We start from the raw sequence: 20,306 nt of genomic DNA, 5'->3' as shown, positions 1-20,306 counted from the left end.
TTGGTAGGCACCAAGGGTATAATATGATTACCTTAACTTTTTCAAAAAAAAGAGACACAAACGAGACAAAATATATAATAGATTTGTTAAGATTGATAAGTGGAGCCGATAAGGAGATTACTGCAGTCAATTAACACTTTTAAATTGACATATAAGAAGTACGCAAGCTAGTTTTTATGTCTCCTGAAAAGGCGAGATAAAAATTAACTTTCGCGTTGCTGGCGACATCATCTTCAGCAAATCCTCGTCCGATCTTGTAGAAACTTTGTAACAGTGTTTGTCGACATTAAGGAGAACAAATAAGAATCGAATACATCAGAGTATACCATTTTGGACTTAATAAAGCTTAAATGTGCTTGGGTGTGGGCCCCCAACAGACATATCCTAACCACATTTTAACCGTATCTTTAGCTTGTCTTATTTCATTATTAATCTAGAATATATAGGTAGTATGGAAACGCTACTTTCATTCAGACACTTTGTGAAATTTAAACGACAAATCAACGATAACAAGCGCACAAATAACTGAAATAATAATAAAAGAGTCAACAAGTTATAAAACCACAGAAAAATAAGGTGATGACGATGAAGAAGATGATGTATTAAGGGAAGTGTACTGTTCTTGAAGAACCTAAACTTAAACACAATGTATGAGGTCCTGACACATGTTTTGGGTTGACAATTGACAAAAGGTGTATTTGCCCTGACTTACACTGATTTAGATATTCATAGTAACCTTTTAACCAGTGAAAACGATGTAAATGCATTTTATAAGCAAACGAACGTGGACATTTATTCAATAAATTATTTGGTTAATGAAATAAACTTATACGTTATGAAACTAAAGGTAATTTTGTGCTTAACTTCAAAATAGTCAAAACGGATTAGATTGTTAGTACATTTTTGTAAGAATAATATGACAAAAATGCATCATCAAATTCACATAAAAATATTTGTTTAACATTTTAATTGTTTTTCCTCTTGAAATGTTCATTGTGAGTCAATGTGGTAAGTGTTTTTCAAACGGTATACATCTACATCCCTTGAAATTCTGCTATGTTATCACAAAGGCCTGGCTCTGTGGTCATGACAATAGCATCGCTTCCGACAACGTCCTGGTCATACAGGATATCTTGCAAGTCTTCCTCTGAAAACCAAGCATATGTATTTGTGTTGCAATGTGAAATAAAAATGTTCATACAAAATTCTTGGATTAAGGCTTATTTGAACAAAACGAACATGTTTGAGGAATTAGACATACATGTAATTGCAGAAAATCCATCCGAAATATTTATTTATTTCCACGCAAAAACATGATCTGTAATATGTATCCGCAGTCAAAAAAACTATACTACATAACATATATGTGCGGAACAACTCGGCCATTTAATCGAAAACAACATCAGATGTATGCCGGTACATCAGTAGAATGTACATCAGTAGAAGTAGTTCGTAAACCAATAAGTGATTTATTAATTGCAGTGTTATTGCGTGTATTATGTATTACTAAGTTTAAATAGGTTGCCAATGAACTGTATAATTACATAAATTATTAAGATTCCCAATAGTAAAGTCCTAATGTTCAACTTCTATATTAAAATCACTACGCGATCTACTTGCAGCCTAGTTAAATATAAAGTTTTTTGACATTGTAAACCGTCCATAATGTTTGAGGTTAATTTGGATGCAAAATGGCCGAGGTGTTCCGAATGTTCAAAAAAATACTTAATTTTGGAATCCCAGACTGTTCATATACATCAGTGTTGCCATGGAGTCTGGACAGATGGGCCTGGTCCACTTCAAAATCATGTGACGCGACCGTCTCAAGGAGCTCTTTAATATAATGCTGCCGCTGGTAGAGGGCGCTCTCTAGCTGTATCAGCTGAAATGTATCAATTTTGTTGTTGTTGTTGTTGTTGTTGTTGTTGTTGTTGTTGTTGCTCAAGCTTTTAAACGAGATCAACACGAGTCATATATCTTCTGCAATTTCCATACCACTGACTAAAAAATAAGAATAGTTATGTCCTTTGTTTGCTGATTGAAAAAACGCTAATGACGTTGTTTCTATTATAATAAACAATATGCTATTGGAACTTGGGACGCGTTATACATTCACACAATCGCTATTTAAATTACCACTAGTATCAGTATGGTTGAACTTATGATTTAAAGGGACTCATGTTTTTAGACCAAACAAAGTTGTCCTGGTAATGCATTTGAAAACAATTATTCATTAATTCACCTATAATTTCGAAATTATGGAATTACTTATAGTATAAAATGGTATCTCGGTTTTAGAAATGTGCCAACACTCGCCAGTAAAGTAAAATATAAAACAGACGCTTTAATCACAAGGCCACCAGGACATTGCAAAAAGTGATGGATATGTTGACCTTTTAACAATACATTGGTAACATCACGTGATAACGTCAATTAACGAAGCACGCAATAACGAATCGCACATTGCAGTAATTAAATTTAATGATTTTTTTTGTCTTGAAAGACGATATTTGAGCAAATATTAACATTTTCTATTTAGGGTTCCAGCTTTTGGTAGCATAGTTTTAAAACTCCTGATTTTCAACACTTTATTAGGTAATAAAATAGTGTATTTTATAAAACATGAGCGAGTTCCTTAAAGCACATGTTTGAGAGGAAAAAGTCAACCCTTGTTCTGTAGTTCGATCTTTTCCGCATCTGACTTTGGAAGCTTTTCTAAAATCAAAAGACACAATTGTAAATAAAACTGTCTTTGAGGATATTATTTATACTCTTTTGAATAAAACATGTTTTAAAATAATCGATTTTCTATAATCACTTTTATTGTGTGAACTTGTTTTACATAACTCCGTAATAATAATACTGCTTAAGTGAAAAAGAGATATGTTTGTTTCAGGCTTTATGTTTAAAAAATAGGGTAGGTAGGTCGGAAATTCTTTTTTTAAAATAGGCAAATTGTTTAGATATTTTTCTGTTACCAAGAAGTATAAATGATACGCCCATATAGTCGGTACAAGCATCATTGGTATTGTCAAAAACCCTAAACACTGTATTTTTCACTTTTAAATGAAAAAGAAATCAAAATGATAACAAATATTTCTCAAGGCAATAGAAAGGTCTAGGGTCGGTGCATTTCTTTTAGGAAAGGTCGGGAAACTACGCCTGATAACAGTACACCGAAATCCATTTTACGTTTTAATAAATCGTAACAACTCGGACATCTCCGGTAAGCTTCGAAACAACCGGAACGCCTCGGCCATAATCCAACAGAATTGACTCTTGCCCGGAGATGGCCGAGCTTTTAAGATTATCTTCAAGGTATCTTTTGTAAGGCAAATCTCGTCATGTTGTCATAATCAAATCGTATTATACATGTACACATGTACTATGTTTATATTTTTGACTAAAAATAACCATCTTCTCCGACCCATATCCAATTCTAGCTAAATTTCCCTTTAGCCAGTTAACAGTGGTTATCAGGAAGTTCTAAATATCGTAGAACTAGGTACAGTATTTCGTACTCCAGGATAAGTCCATAGTTCTCGGCTAAACAGATAAAACAACCTCCTATTAATCATCACACCTTTACAACCAGGAGTTTAGTCTATCAAGAGCCATTTACTATGCTCGGGGTTCTCCGTTAAAAACGAGGATTGCCGAAGTGGTAATCGGCAATGTCAGTGCATGACGGAAATTACTCGTGCTCGATTCTTATCCCCGGTATATACATATGTCGTTTTATCGATAAAGTCACCGGAGCCCCTACTATTTGTATATAAACCCAACAAATCCGGGGACGGGGCCAAATTCTTGTAACCACCAATCTAGTTACGATTCTCGTAAGCATCATTCCCAGGATCATCCGGACTTGAACCGCATAGTAAGCGAGGTAACCGTAACAATGAAATCTATACCATAACGAATATTCTACTAAATATCCGTAGAAATACCTTAATATTATTCTGGGCAATAAATGGTCATCCTGACTATACTTCAAATCCCCTTACCTTAAGGCTTATTCCTGGTTTCTGGGGCTCGGAGATGATACTCATACTATATGATACGTATGCTTATATATCCGTATAACTTACCATGATGCAACTGGCCGAATGTTAGTTAAAGTACGATTTTGAAATAAATGTCTTGACTTAAGTAGACATCTTGTTCTGCGGTATACGTACTAAGTGAAAATCTGCAGAATCTACACATCGAAAACACATAAACATATTGTCATAAGACCGGTACAATAGCCTGGAAATGTTACCGGCCGCACTAGGGCAGGGCTGGTCGGCGTCGGAACAACTGGTGTGAAAAGTGGGATCTTAAAGTACATTCAAAATAAAAACTACATATCAAAATGTTATCACATTAAAATCAGGAAAAATAAACATGAATATCCAAAATATGGTATTAGATAATCACATTCCAACGAATTGCAAGTACATAATTAGTTATCCGTACAGTATACTTTGTTCCATGAATTCCTAAATTTTGAATGTCTCCGAAAACTGCTCCGTATGTATCATTATAATAAATAGTAAAGCGGTCAATAATTGGCATCCGGTTTTTGTTTGAAAAACCTTTCTCCGTATTTATTCAGTGTGTGTATACAACGTGATAAATTACGTCATATATGCTACGTCGGAAGACAGCATTTGGCTTAGAATGAAGACTTAAATCAAAGATAACTTTTGCTTTACTACACCATTTTAAATTAAACAAAGGGCAGTCTATGCAGCTTAAAGAGCCCCGCATTTGTTTTATTACCGGAGTTTGATTTGGTGATTAGTTTCATCAAACACTTCGACAAACTTGTTTCAAAAAATATGTTTTGACAGTGCTTTGTCAGACGGCCGTTAGGTTAAAAGGTTTGTCGAAGTGTTTTAATCGAACTCAACTCTCAATAAAACTCTGGTAAAAGAGCGAAGGCGGGGCCCCGTAAGCGGCGTTCACTGTGCTAGGTTTCATTTAAAATGGTGAAGAAAAAGTGAAGTTATCTTTGTATAAAGTCTTTATTCGAACGAAAATTTTGCTTTTCGACGTAGCATTTATGACAAAATTTATCACGTGGTATACAAACACTGTTATTGATCAATAAACCATGTCAACCGGAGCATTTCTATTCTAAGAATATCTACATGTACACTCGATCTTTTTTCCCATGACGCCATCGATTCACCGAGATACTAGAAACTTGATGACGAAATCGACTTTTATCCAGTACACTATACGGAGCAACCGATATATCACTCACAATAATAAATAAATAGGTAATGGTTTCTTAAATTATATCCTCCGCTATTAACTCATGCAGCTACGGACCTATAGTAGTACAAATTTAAAATAAAACTCTGACGATGCGGGATTGATTTGTCGCCGAAGCAAACCACTGTTCGCTGCAAATGTTGTTCTTATATGTAAACCTTACAGGAAGAATAAAAATGAAACTACATTTGTTTAATTCATGTATAACACATATATTATATAAAACGGAAGGCGGTCTTCGATTTTCCCCCCGGATAGGATTGACCATCTTATCACAACGGGCCCAAAACTTGTGACGGGATCGCCCCACGGGATTCAGTTTTTTGAACCCAAAGACCGTTATTCGGATAGTTATGATCTTTATTCTTGGACCGCATTCCATGAAATTGGCCAGCCCAAAAAATATTAATATATGGTTGGTCATCGTATTTACAAGGACTGTACCTAGCTAGCAGCCTAACAGGCAGTACTAGATAGGATTCTGACTGAACTACAGAGAAATGAACGGATAGACATTAATGTTTACACAGAAACTGAGAGAAAGATATGGGTCTATTAACCAAAAATAAGTTTTCAGAGCACGAGCCAGAACAGTAGGAGAAGTTATTTCAGTTCTTACCCAAGACATTAAAAAGATGACAATATTGGCTTATCCAAATGCACACATAGAGTTTCTTGACACCATTGCCAAGGACCACTTCATTGATTCATTTAATGAGCAAGAGATGAGATTGAAACTGAGAGAAGCAGACCCTACAACACTTTCTCAAGCAGAGCAATTGGCAACAAGACTAGATACCTATAAAATAGCTGACAAACATAGATACGAGAAAATTCGGGTGACAGCTGGACTTAGGACACATGACCAGAGAAATGCTGAGGGCCAGTATCCGTAAAACTGTAACACGAACAGTACCCGCCAATACTCTTCGACACACCCTACCACTGAAAATAAAGTCAGGGAGGAAAACCTCCAAACTCTAAATAATACAATTGAGCAACTGACCAAAGCGCTATCTAACTTGACGCAACAGAATCAGAACTCCCCGACCATTTAACAACCAAAAGCAAGTTACCAGAAACAACCCCACATATCCGGATAGGCCAAATACTTGGCAGGGTCCTCCTAGAAATAGCTACCCAAGCAATGATTACACTTATAGGTGACAGAGACCAACCAAATAGCAATTACCACGCAAACACGCCAAACAACAACAGATATTTCCCAGACTACCAAAGTCAGAACAAAAATTAGTTCGGAAAGCTTCAACAGGTCTTCTTGGAGGTCCACAAGGAGACCACAGCCACTCACATGGAACAGGGACCCAACTCATTAATAGACGTATCTGGAAAATCTAAACATGAGGGGTTATTTCTCCCAAAACAAATACAGTCACAAAACATAAAAGCTTTGATAGACACTGGATCCAATATAACTCTTATATAAGTGGAGGTACAAATAGGAAAACAGAACATTTTATTCTCATTATTTCTTGCCGATATAGTCAATGAATGCATCATTGGAAGAGATTGCTTGCTGTCCCTTAACACGACATAAAACTCAGTAGACACATATTCAGAATGAATAACGAGTTCTATTGCCATACATATGAATTACACATAGGCCCCTACCATATTGCTGTAACAGAAGACAAAGAAATACCCCCTGACAGTGAAATGGTTATTTCAGGAAGAACTCTAGACGCATTTACTTCAAGTACTCTAGGTGTCACAGAAATGAACCTACCCTTCATAGAAACGCACAGTGTTATGCTCGCCAAAGCCTGAAGCTGGTCTTGTTCCTTACATATATAAAGAAAATAATATTCATCCAGTGAACAGAGAAAGCCTAAACATGAATGAGAATTGGATACCAAGCCCTAAAACACAAATTACGATATGTTCCCTACCAGATCTCCTCACGAAGTTAATAGAAAGAAGTAACCAAAACATAACAGAATCTGAAGCCAAACAGATTACTGACTTTCTTGTAGAATACCAAGATAATGTTTGCTCCTCAGATGAGTACATGGGCCATACTGATTTAGTAGAGTTTACAATAGATACAGGTGACAACAAACCTGTACGCACCCCTGCATATCGATTACCATTAGCGAAAAAGGAGTTAGCCGAATAGGAGAATTGCTAGATTAAGATTTAATAGAGCCCTCGCAAAGCCCATGGCTGTCACCTGTAGTAGTTGTACCGAAATCTGACAAAAAGTCCGTAAGACTTTGTATTGATTTCAGGGAAGTAAATGTCAATGTAAAATATGATGCTCATCCCCTGCCAAGGATAGATCAGTCACTTGAATCTTTGGCTAGGAACAAGTATTTCTCTTCGATGGACTACAGATATGCGTACCATCAAATTTCAGTAGCTAAGGAGGACCGACCAGTAACAGTCTTTAGCATAGGGGGTGAAACGTACAAGTGGAAAGTTATGCCATTTGGCATGCCAACCTGCTCAGCAGTCTTTGAAAGGCTTATTGAGAAAGTTATGAAAGGTTTAACCTACAAAATATGTCTTGTCTACCGGGATGATCTTGTTTGTTTCTCAAAAATATTTCATGAACACCTTGCAAGTCTGAAAGTAATGTTCAAAAGATTAAGTGAAGCAAACTTTATGTTATGTCCAAAGATATGTCATCTTTTCCAAACAAAGTTAAGTTTGACATCAAATTAGTGAATTTGGAATTGAGGCTTGCCCAATGAAAACTGAGTAGGACCGGTCCTGGCCCAGACCTGAAAATGTCAGACAACTCGGATCATTTCTAGGTTTATGCAGTTATTACCGTAAAATGGTCACACATTTTGCTACAATTGCCGAACCTTTGCACAAACTGACCGAAGCTAGCCCTCCATTCACATGGGATGACTATGCAGAAGCTTCCTTTAATGATGTAAAACAAAAACCATGCTAAGCTCCAATTCTTGCTTTCCCCATTGAAACCATACCAGCAGCTGGTGCAGTTTTGAGTCAAATCCAATAAGGACAAGAGAAGGTCATTGGCTACTTTTCACGATGCTTCTCCAACACAGAAGGAAATTATTGCACCATCCGAAAAGAACTGTATGCAATAATATAGACCACCATTTTCTTTTACTTTCACAATCCGCACTGACCATAGTAGTTTAAAATAGATTATGAACTTCAGAAACTGCGAGGGTCAGTTAGCTAGGTGGCTAGAAGTGTTAACCAACTACAATTTCAACATTGAACACAGAGCCAGTAGGGTGCATAACAATTATGATGCCTTGTCAAGAAGACCATGCAGAGAAACAGACTGCCAACACTGTGAGAGAACAGAGAGGAAATACCAGGACAAATGCACTGCATTGGTGCGCGCAATCACAACCCAACCTATTTCCCAAACAAATGAAGAGCGGGAATTGTCAGCAATGGAAACACTAGACAACAAAGGAAAGATGAGATATTGAGGGATGTAATTTCATGGGTAGAGAGGGAAACAAACCAGAATGGCAAGATATTTCTAAGCAAGGGCAAAGCATCAAACATTACTGGCACAACTTTTGACTTACTAGAGATAGAAAATGAGAAACTCCTTCAAAATGTTCCCACTGAAAAACACGTTTTGATAAGGTTGATTTTGGTCCCAGAAAGTCTTAGAAAATGTGTTTTCGAAAAACTTTTTAGTTCACAGTCAGCTGGACATTTAGGATACAAAAAGTCCTATCACAGAATAAAAGCTAGGTTTTATTTGTATGGAATGAGTAGAGATATTGAAAAATGGTGTATGACTTGCGACACATGTGCTTGCATAAAAGAATCCAAAAGAAACGCCAAAGGCCCATTGCAATTATATCAAGTAGATCAATTTATGGAAAGAGTAGCCATTGATATCCAGGGCCCGTACCCTGTCTTGAACCGGCAAAAAAGGTACATACTAGTGGTTTGTAACTACTTTTCCAAATGGACACAAGCCATTCCACTGAAACAAAGAGATGCCAAATATGTGGCACAGAAATTGATCGATAAATTCATCAGTATTTTTTGTACTCCCCTAGCATTATTCTTAGATAGAGGATCAAACTTTGAGTCAGAGCTATTCAAAGAAATGTGTGACCTTTTAGGAATACACAAAACACGAACAACAGTTGGACGCCCGAGTTTAGATGGCCTTATCGAAAGAATCAACCGGGCGATACAGAACATGTTATAAGCATTTATACAGAAAGACCAGCGTGACTGGTTTACTCATTTACCTTTACTTGTGATGGCCTACAACTCAAGTCTACACAGCAGCACTTGTTTAACCCAGTCACTGATGATGTTTGGTCGGGAGATGAATTTGCCTATCGACCTTGCCCTGGGGAAACCTGTAGATGAATAAATCACATTTAACCAACATATGTTCTTGAACTAGAAGACACTCTAACAGAGATACATGACATAGCACATAAGAATTTAGGCAAATCAGCCGTGAACATGAAAACAAATTATGACAAAGGAAAATTCCACACCAATTATGGAATTGGTGAGCCAGTATGGTACTACAATGCAAAAATGAGAAAGGGATTAAGTCAAAAGCTCGAAAACTATTGGACAGGACCATACACAGTGACAAAGAAATGGAGAGATGTTCTATATAGTATTCAATTAAAACAGAGTTCTCCCAGACTTGTTGTTCATAACGACAAACTGAAATACTAGCCGGGCGATGATTACACTAACAAGCTACAAGCCTAATCCAAAAACAACAAAAACTGATACTAGTTTATAACAAGGCCATAAAAAAGAAGAAAAATTGTTGTACTAGTGTACCATGTCAAACTTTTATTGTATTGTTGTTATGCTGTTTTTTAGTATAAAAATAAATACAAGCTGATTAACGTGTTGCAACACCCTGATCCCAAGTTGTTACCTGTTACCATAAAACTTGTTGGCGACCTTAGCTCCAGATTCAGAATCCATAATCGTACCTCCATTAAAGCTGCACTCTCACAGATATCCGATATTTACAAAAAAAAAATATTTTTTGTTTTTGAAAGAGCAAGTTTGTTTGCGTAAATATCTGCAAACCAGTGATAAAAAAATGCTTAAAAATGTCAGACCGCAGATTTTCATATTTTCGTTCGAAGAATAATGATTTATGGTTAAACCGTTACCAACGATTCAAGAAAAATGCATAAAACATCATTTTTTAGCTTAATTATTAAAATATGCGATCTATTTTTGTCTGCATTCTTGTATAATTGCTTTCCATTGATTTTCGCAAAAATTGGCTCGTTTAAAAAAAAAAAAAAAAGTTGTCTAAACTTAAATCTGTGAGAGTGCAGCTTTAATTTAGCAAGCCCATTTTCAGTTTTGCTGAAAAAAGAGAAGAAAAAAATCTATATAAATCAATTTCACATATACCGAATATTTTTAGAAAAATACTTCACATGCTTATATTTGATATAATTTAGGCTAGACTGTGGCAGTTAACCCTGTGCCCACATATTGATAAAGGGTTTACCAAGAAAGCTAACGCCCAAATGCATGTACAGACAACACAGCTAAATTTTAGTTATAAATGCATGAGCTGTCAAGCCATAATAAACCGAAAAGAAGATCACAGATGCACCAAGAGAGGGAGGTTGGAATACATTATCCTATTTAACACCATATCAAACATTGAAGGAAGCGAAGCCGAAAAAGCCATGAAACACATTAACATGAACGATTGTTTATCCACAAGCAATAAACAGAAAGCTGAAACTTCGAATGAAAAAAAAATCTTACACTATCAAAAGCCAAATTAACATAGTGAACCAGACATCTCAAACCAAAGAATCAAAACAGGATACTCAAACAAATAGTAAACCTAACTACCAGAAATCAAAATCCATAACAAGTCCACAATTTAAAGAATCAAAGATGAAAACCCAAACAAAAGCTACAACCAAAGATTTGAAAACAGATGCTAGGACTAAACTTCCACTAAAAGATCTGAATTCCAACACCAAAACCAAACCCAATCAAAAGACTCAAGAACGGAGGCCAAAACAAAACTACAAGAAAAAACCAAATTTCACAGTTGTAGTATGCTTTCCCTACTTCACGATGATTTATATCTGTCAGAGGATAGCAAGGGCGACTATTTTGAACATATGTGGGACTTGAACACTTTTGAGAATATAGAGTTAGATTAAATATTTATGCGAAAAGCTACAGAAACAAGCTCAGTAGCAAAATGTTTAAACATAAACCCGGTTAAATGGCACTGGGTAAACGCCAAAGACATGAAATCTCAAACAAGAAACATTGAAGAAAAACACAAAACTCCACAAACAGCACAGTGCATACACACTATATATAGAAAAACTAGGTATGTTTATCAAGGATTGTTAGGTACCGCCTTGGAACGGTCAGAAATGTAAATTTACTTGGGGTTTAAACAAGTTAAAGATGAAGATCACAACGGAAAGCAAAAGCAAAATGACAAGAGCGATAAAGTAAACCAAACAGACCACCTTGAGACGTTAGATAAGCCAAAGGAGAACCAGCAACAAAACACAATCTCCACAGAATAAGACCAATCTCTAAATTCCAAAAGCCTTATACAAGAAACAGCAAAGCCTACAGGCCATAAAGAAGAAATACCATTGTAATATATTTCACCAAAATTCCAAAACTGACAGCAAAAGAAGTTCACTGCAACAATCACAAACTACAAATTTTTCACATGACCTCCCCGTTAGCTGCAATAGATAGAAGGATAGTCATCAACCAAAAGCTGACCCAAATTAAAAAAAAAACTGAACCAGAAAATTGCTGATGAAAGAAAACAAATAGATGAGATAACAAAAAGGAAAACCTCTAAGGACATAGTCACTCCAATCATATCAAATCTTGAAAAGCGCAGGAAAGTCGTCAACTATTCTGACATTTTCACAACCCCCGAAGACATCCCTGACAAAATAGCAACTTTTGAAATAGATCCAACCATTGACCACGACACGTTTAGCCATGAAGCCTTATAAGACAAATTAATCACCATAAATCAACAAAGCCAGAGCAAAATCACTTTTAACTTTGGAGGACGAATAAACAATACCTCAAAACACACCCTACAAAATGACCCCTATTCCGTACTAAGCCACATATCACGTGATAACAAGGTGGTGACATATTCATAGACAGATGCCCAAAATACTTTTCAAATATATTAAACTACCTTAGAAATGGTGCTACCATTCAGTTATCACTGCTGCCGAACACACTTGAAGATCTTTTGAAAATGAAAAATGAGACAGTGTTCTACCATCTAAAAGACTTAACAAAGAAAATTGAATACAAAGAAAAAATCCTTAAACATAAGTAATATCCAAGATTCACAAAATGAAAAAAAATAATTCCATAGTATCTGAGAGCTGACGATGCCCATAGACGCCTCCATTACAAAGAAAACGTACAACAACGACCTGAAGACAACGACAACACATTAAGTATATTCAAATTAATAATTAGTTTACCTTATAACTTTTTTTAACTATATTATTATATTGGACTGTTTAGTATCTTTCAATAATTGCATATAATTACATTGTTCATATTAAGAATATTTTCTGGTTTGACTAGAGTATATCTTAAACTTTCACTTATTGAAATATATAATACCAAGTATGAAATATGTTAAGCATGTACGCTTTTGGTTTGATTAACATGTTGTTATAAAAATAAATCGTATATATGTACAATGTAGGTTGCCACACCCGCCTGGTTTTGACCTAAAATGTTAGGTTGGGGGAAATATTAGTTCATATTAGTAAGGATATTGCTTTGTCTAAATATTGTTGTTTTTGTTGTTATTTTTGCAATTTAAGAGCATTACTAAGTGTAGTTGCTCCATTTATTAATCTAAGATAGTATATAGGTAGATATCTTTGTATGGGGTTGATTAACTATATTGATAGATCTGAAGTACATTTATTCTTCGGAGATGTTGATGGGGCTATGTGTGCACATATTTAATAGGGGGCGTTTGGGGCTGATAATTTGGTTCGATAAGAGGTTTTGGATTGACCTACGGAGACATTATGTTTATTCCAGTGCTGGGAGTAAAAAATCGTACAAATTCTCCTTTAATTAAAATCCATCCTGGATATTGTTTTCAAATTCCAAATTCTCTGGTTACTGTTTTCTTTTAACATGAAAATGTTTGATAAATGAGACATATATAAAAATGCAGAAAACCTACCAGAAAAGTGGATACATTGCCATGCAAATATCCTTCTGTCTTAATTCTACCCGAAAGTTGGGCATTTTGAAATAATCGCAATGGGTTATTAACCAAACCATCTCTATGCATTCGAAAAGTGGGCAGGCGGACTCTTAAGATATTGCAATTCAGAAACGACACTACAGACCAATACCTAATTTTGGAAGCCTCGACTGTCCATATACACCAGTGTTGTCATAGAGAATGAACAGATTGGCGTGGTCCACTTACAACTCATGTGAAGCGACCATCTCCATGAGCTTTTCAATAAACTGAACTGCTGCCGCTGGAAGAGGGCACTCTCTAGTGTTGGCCTTTTACTTTTCAACCGTTTCGCTAGAATGGTCTGCATGTCAGATGTGTTCGGCATGTTCCATCACTATGATTTGTTTTGTCCCTTGTTCGCCAAACCTCATAATGTTTCTTATTTCAACAGAAATATATTATAATTCGAAAGGTAAAAGCAATACTCATACATTACAACTTGAATTCAATTAGCACCGTTTTCAAAACATTTCCAGCACAAATTTAGGCAACAAATAGGCAACTCTTATTCTGGTGTTCTATCGTTTTGCATCAGTATCTATTGTTTCTAACTATTGGCTATACAAGTTTGGATTATCAGATAAGACATCCCAACAAAAGACAACTTCCTGCACGGGTAACCTCTTTTTATATGAAAATTTATTAAACTTCACTTTGCTTGTGCTATTTATTGTAAGCACCATGCTTGTTTATACATATGTACGACTCACAAATGGGCAGGGCCCCACAAACGGGCCTAGTTTCACAAACAGGCAGGTTTTATATTTATAGCTCAATCCTCTTGACGGGCAGGCTTTAAAAAATAGATTCCGATAAACAGGCAGGTTTTGTTCTATTTTTAGTCCAAATATCAAGTGCAGGCAAAATTAAGTTTTTATATGATCTAAACAGTTTAATCTCCATGATACCGATTGGAGCTGTTATAAAAAAACTTTTTTTATACAAATCTACTGTTGTCATTACTTATCAATTCAATTTCGTCACTGGATTTGACGTTACAAGCGCCTTTTTGGTGTGTGAAAATGTTTAATTGCTTTTTTTCATGAGTGTTTTAGATTTAATTTTATATGAAGATATAACTATTGCTCTGCCTTTTCTACTTTTATTCTGATGATGCATTATAATAGATCAATTGTATCTATCCCAGCGAAGCATATAATGTCTGTGAAATGTAATTGATCTACTTTTGCGTATTTATTGCGTGTGCATTTTTGAAATTGAATTTAGTCAAATGGAAACAGATTCATATATTTCGGAACCCTAAACTGATTTATGCACAAGAAAACACCCTTAGGGTTTGACAGCATTTACGTCTGTATTCCCCACGGAAAGTATTCCCTTAAAGCAACTGTGCACCAGATGATCAATTTGCAGGAACAAAGAAAATTGTCAAAAACTGTCATAAACTTGGTATTAATGTGTACAATGCATTAAAACTTACTAACTGAAGTACCACATAGTTTACAATTTATTTAAGTTTAGCAGTTATTTCGTATTTTTCCATTACAAAATATTACTGGGTATGTCTACCTAGTAGAATTCATTCCTAATGCGTCATTGGCTGTTATCACGTGATATTACCGAGTAAGGTGTATATTTTAATTATGTCACTCGATTAGAGTAAGCCGTCGTAGCTCAATGAATACAACGCTGGACTGCAATTTTGGCTACTCGGGTTTTTTTACATTTTGGTATTTTTTTTACAATTATGATATTAAAGCGTAAAACATTCTATTAAACAATTGTCCTGAGATTCGTTACAGGAAAAAACTTTTTTGGTGCCAATCTGGTGTACAGTCCCTTTAATAAGTGGGACGCATTATTAGGTTACATGTGTAAAACTGTTCAATTTAGGTTTATCAATGCTAGAAAAATAAATAAATTGCAACACTGACCTTTATTTTTATTTATTTCACAATGATGTATTTGAAGACAAAAATAGATAGTTTGCTGATTATTATGAGCAGTCTAATCTTTTTGTTATGTACCAGTCAAATTTGAATTGACTGATAAATCAACTCTTAGTAAGGCCTTGCATAAAACATTGTTAGCTGTGTAACCCGACCCTACCTTGTAAAAGCCGTTGTATTTTTAACACAAAAACATAGGCAGTATATTAATTACATTTGCAAGAAATAGTGCTTTTTGAAATAAAATGATATTGACAAAGTCTATTTGGAAAACAAAATCAATACCGACCCTACCTAATAACTTTGGGGGGTTACCCTAAACAAAAAATCAAACTTTTATGCCTAAGTACTAAGATTGTCCAGATTGTTCGTAACATGCATTCATCTTTCTTTCACGAAGACAAGATACAATGTGTTACTTTTCTTGCTGAAGATTCATTGATAAAGTTGAATTTCGTTTTAAAATATCGAGATAGGATAGTTATGTAAAATTATATTATGGAGAAAAATATTGAAGAACTTGTATAAAAGTAAAAAACATGGCATCTGAAGGGTCACCCCTTAACAAAGGATCTGACCGCATTCATGACTTCAGTTGTTCAAAGTGTGAGGAAAATGACTATAACACAGAAGCCCATCATTTCTGTACTAACTGTGAAGACTACTTGTGTGACAAGTGTGTGGGGCTACATAATGGCTACCATACCAATCACACTGTGTATGGGCGTGGCGATATTGAGTGGCTGGGGTCATCAATTGACAAATGTGACCAACATGGCAAAGAGCTGGAGGTCCACTGTGATGATCACCAGGAACTTTGCTGAAGTGTCTGTGTAGCACTCAACCACTGGTATTTAACTCTAAACAATTTTGATAAAAACAGAAAAATAATAATGTCTCCAACAAAGTGATTAACTCATTGAAGCAACTTCAAGGATCATAAATGATAAAAAAAATGAATTGTTTAAGATGCTTCTGATTTAATGGTTGCACAAACGATTCATAGCAACATCCCTCTTATAACGCTTTGATCCATTTGTCCTAGTTCACTTTGACCGATCTCTAAATGGAGCATTTAATTTCAATACTTGACTACCCTGGGTTACAATGATTAAGAGCATTCTGTTTCAAAACTTAATCCACAGCCAGATCACACTATTCACTGTCCATTAAAATTTGACTTAATTCATATTATCCTCTCTCTGACTTGAGCATAACTTATCTAATTTATCAGACTTAAGTACAATGTTTATGGCCTATTTTTATCAATTTGCATTATTAACTCAGGAGTTATGGACCTTGAACTGTCGAAAATTTGAACAAATTCATGCTGTCCTCTCTCATATTCTATCACGTCGTATCTAACCCTTAATAGCAAATCTTATGGCAATGATAATGGGAATAACATCTCATTTGGTTTTGATAATCAGCCAGATCATATTATTTGTTCCAGAGTAATTGTTTACATATTGTAAACACTTAACCAAATTCACATTGATTGCAACATTCGTTTTTAGTGATTGACCTTTAGTTTTTAGATTTGATCATTTTTGCATATAAGTATTCCCTCTTTTGAAAAAAATGGTTTGCAAACGTCTGTCGGACTGGTCGGTCTTTCTGTCTGTAGATATATCTGGTTTTGTCCGTACAATACCTCGATAACGATTTGACATAGGATTATCAAACTTTAATGGTATGTTTCCCTTTACCAGTAAATGACCCCTAGCTTTTTAGGCCAGTAGTTGAAAATTCTTTACAAATAAATGTCAATGCACTAACACGAGAAGAGTTTGAACTAGGACACCAGTGGCGGCTCCATCAATCGCGAACGCGTGCGTGCGTGCGTGCGTGTGTGTGGGGGGTATCTCAGTAAGGAGAAATGCAATGCAAAGGAGCCATAACTCTGGGTGTTTTTTAGGCATTGCCCTTTCATACTTATGTTTGTCTGAAGTTTGAAAAGACTTTGAGGTATTGACTTCAAACTTCCCATACAGAAAGATTTTATTTATGAGAAGTGCAAAACACAAGAACCAAAGGAACTTTGATTGACCATTGTTTATATTTTTTTCTTTTTGTTCGGACGGCACTTGAAAAGTTTCTGAGGTATTGACTTCAAATTACACATACAGATAGATCTCATCGAGGAGAGTGTGTGTAGAGAGTGCAGTATTTAGTAGTGATTGCCCTTTTTCAATGTTTATACTTATTTTTGTTCGGAGCATAACCCAAAAAGTATTTAAGGTATTGACTTCAAACTTCATACACAGATATATCTCATAAAGATATGTGTATTGCACAGGAACCATAACTCTGTCTGCTGTATTTTTACCAATTGCCCTTTGTTAATGTTCATACATATTTTTGTCCGGAGCATTTCAGGTATAAACTTCAAACTTTATAAGTATACAGATATATCTCATTTAGAAGAATAGCAGTAGTAGAAAACTAGGTGGAGCAATCTTAGTAAAACTAAGATTTAGCTCCTTTTGCTGGGGAGCAATCTTAGCTTTTTGCTATCGTATATGGTCTATGGGAAATAACTCGTACAATGGAGTACATAGGTGTATACAAGAGTGATGTACCTGTGAACTATGGGTTTTCGGTTTAGTGTGTCATATGAAGATGGGGGAGGGGCGTACTTTTGTCTAGAGCCGTTACGGGTGATATGATATGGTTTAGTCATTGTTTTTTTATAAATGAAACGGTTGTTTATGTTTTGGCTTCATTGATGCCGAGTTTGATCTATCGTCAGTACTACGCGGTGTCAGTATAAACACAATATTTGGTGTATGGGAAATAACTTTTACATACCAGTACATGTGTCTTGTTTTTAGAGCATTATTTTCACTTTACTTACTCATAAGAAGAGAAACATTATATAAGCTTTTAGTTTTTCAATTTTGTTTTTAATGAAATGCTTAGTTATACCTATTAATATGTGTGCATTATTGTGTTTTGTATATGTGCTTACATATGTTTTAAAAGGTTTGTATTTACTTAATAAAAACAGCTCAAACTAAACTTGTTTTGGTTATACAAGTGCGTGTTAGACATGACATACTTATAAAAGTATATTCGACCTACTATTAAAATAATTTAAATATTATCTGATATTTCACACGTTTTTGGAAATGACTTGTATTATAAAAATAATTTATGAAATAGCGATACTGACATTCATAATAATTGTGGGTCATGTATCATTACTAATCTGAGTTCCAAATCAGAAATATATGTAAATTATATTACTGTTTATGAAAGGCGTTATTATATCATTAAATAAAATTGTATAAATTAAACATTATATGGTATAATTTAAACATTACATTACCATGAGAATTAAACATCTTCGTTAGATATGAAAGTATTACATTTTAACATACCATCATTTTGAAAAGTCACTATGATAACCCTTTTTTAATTGAAAAATAAAATTGTGTTATGATTACTGGATGTCTCACATTTATGATTTTTAACCTATATATTTTCATCAGTGTACATTTAACCTTTGTTAAGTGAGGATGGCTAACCAACATTTTTCCATCGTGTTAACACAGCTTTTAAAGTGCCAGGTGGAAAACAGCCTGCTTTGCCACAAGGTGTGTTTTTTGTTGTTGTTTTTTACGATTTATCAACTTATTTATTATATTAGAATTAAAATATCGTTTACGTTATTTTTTCATTTTTTTATTTATTTTTTTAGGAAAGACAATTACTCAGTAAGCTAGTTTTAGTATACCTAATATGACGATATTAAATTTGTGGGAATTTTGATATGTTTATCTTTTTTTTTTTTATCCGATTTGGTATTTGGTGGTTTGCCTCTTTAAGTTGTAAGCTTTTTATTGTAACTTTTTTAGAATGCTGCCTTAGAAAGAGAGATTGGTTCTTTAAAAGAACAAAATGCTGTTTTACAACAGCAAGGAACAATAATTGAACAAGTAAGTTGATTTTGCTGTTATTGAACCGACTTTGTGATTATAATTTGCTTTACTGAATTATTTAACAATTTCAAGTTATTTTTATTTTACTTCATGTGTGACATTTGAAAACCCAATTTGTTATGTCAAGACAGAATTAAGCCATAATGCATTCGAATACACACACATTGATCAATTTAAATTTACAAGTAGGAAATTGTTTCACAAACCACAACCAGATTCTTAATGTTTATTGCTCTTGTTTTTCAGTTAGAAACCGTGAGATCTCAATTATTGGGGATTCAACAATATATGGAAACTGAAAGGGAAAAGGAGAGGTGGGTTTTTTAAATATTTTTATTAAGGATGATACCTTTAGAAAATATAACATCTTTTTAAATACAACAACTTAAATGAAACTTAAAAACAGTTAACAAACATTAACGTGACAATAAACTTTTGTTTTAAAAAATACCCTTTTATACCAAATAATACTGTTATTGATAGAAAATTGACAAAAGTGGATGTGATTGATTTTAGAATTAATGAAAAAATATTTACATCGGTAAAGGATGTAAAATGAACATGACAATGTTATGAGGTAAAATGTTGACATGCAAAAAATATATGATGGGATATATGGGGTAGAATATATACGACATACAAAATATATGAGGTAGTATATGAGATTATATTAAAAACAGAATAGATATGAAACCGCATAAAATAAGGTTATCAAAAGTAAAAATACCTATGATAATTATTTTTACATCCACAAATATAAAATACATGAAATGTGATTCTATTGCAGTATCCAGAAGAACAAAACCCGAAATGTCTATCCGGTATGTAACATCATGTTATATTGAAAATAGAAGTTCAAAATTAGTTTTCAGTTAAAAAAAAAATAAAAAAAATAAAAATGGATCATACATGAATACA

This window comes from Mya arenaria, chromosome 4, assembly GCF_026914265.1.
Source record: "Mya arenaria isolate MELC-2E11 chromosome 4, ASM2691426v1".
NCBI lineage: Eukaryota > Metazoa > Mollusca > Bivalvia > Myida > Myidae > Mya > Mya arenaria.
Note: the sequence above shows the minus strand (reverse complement) of the source record.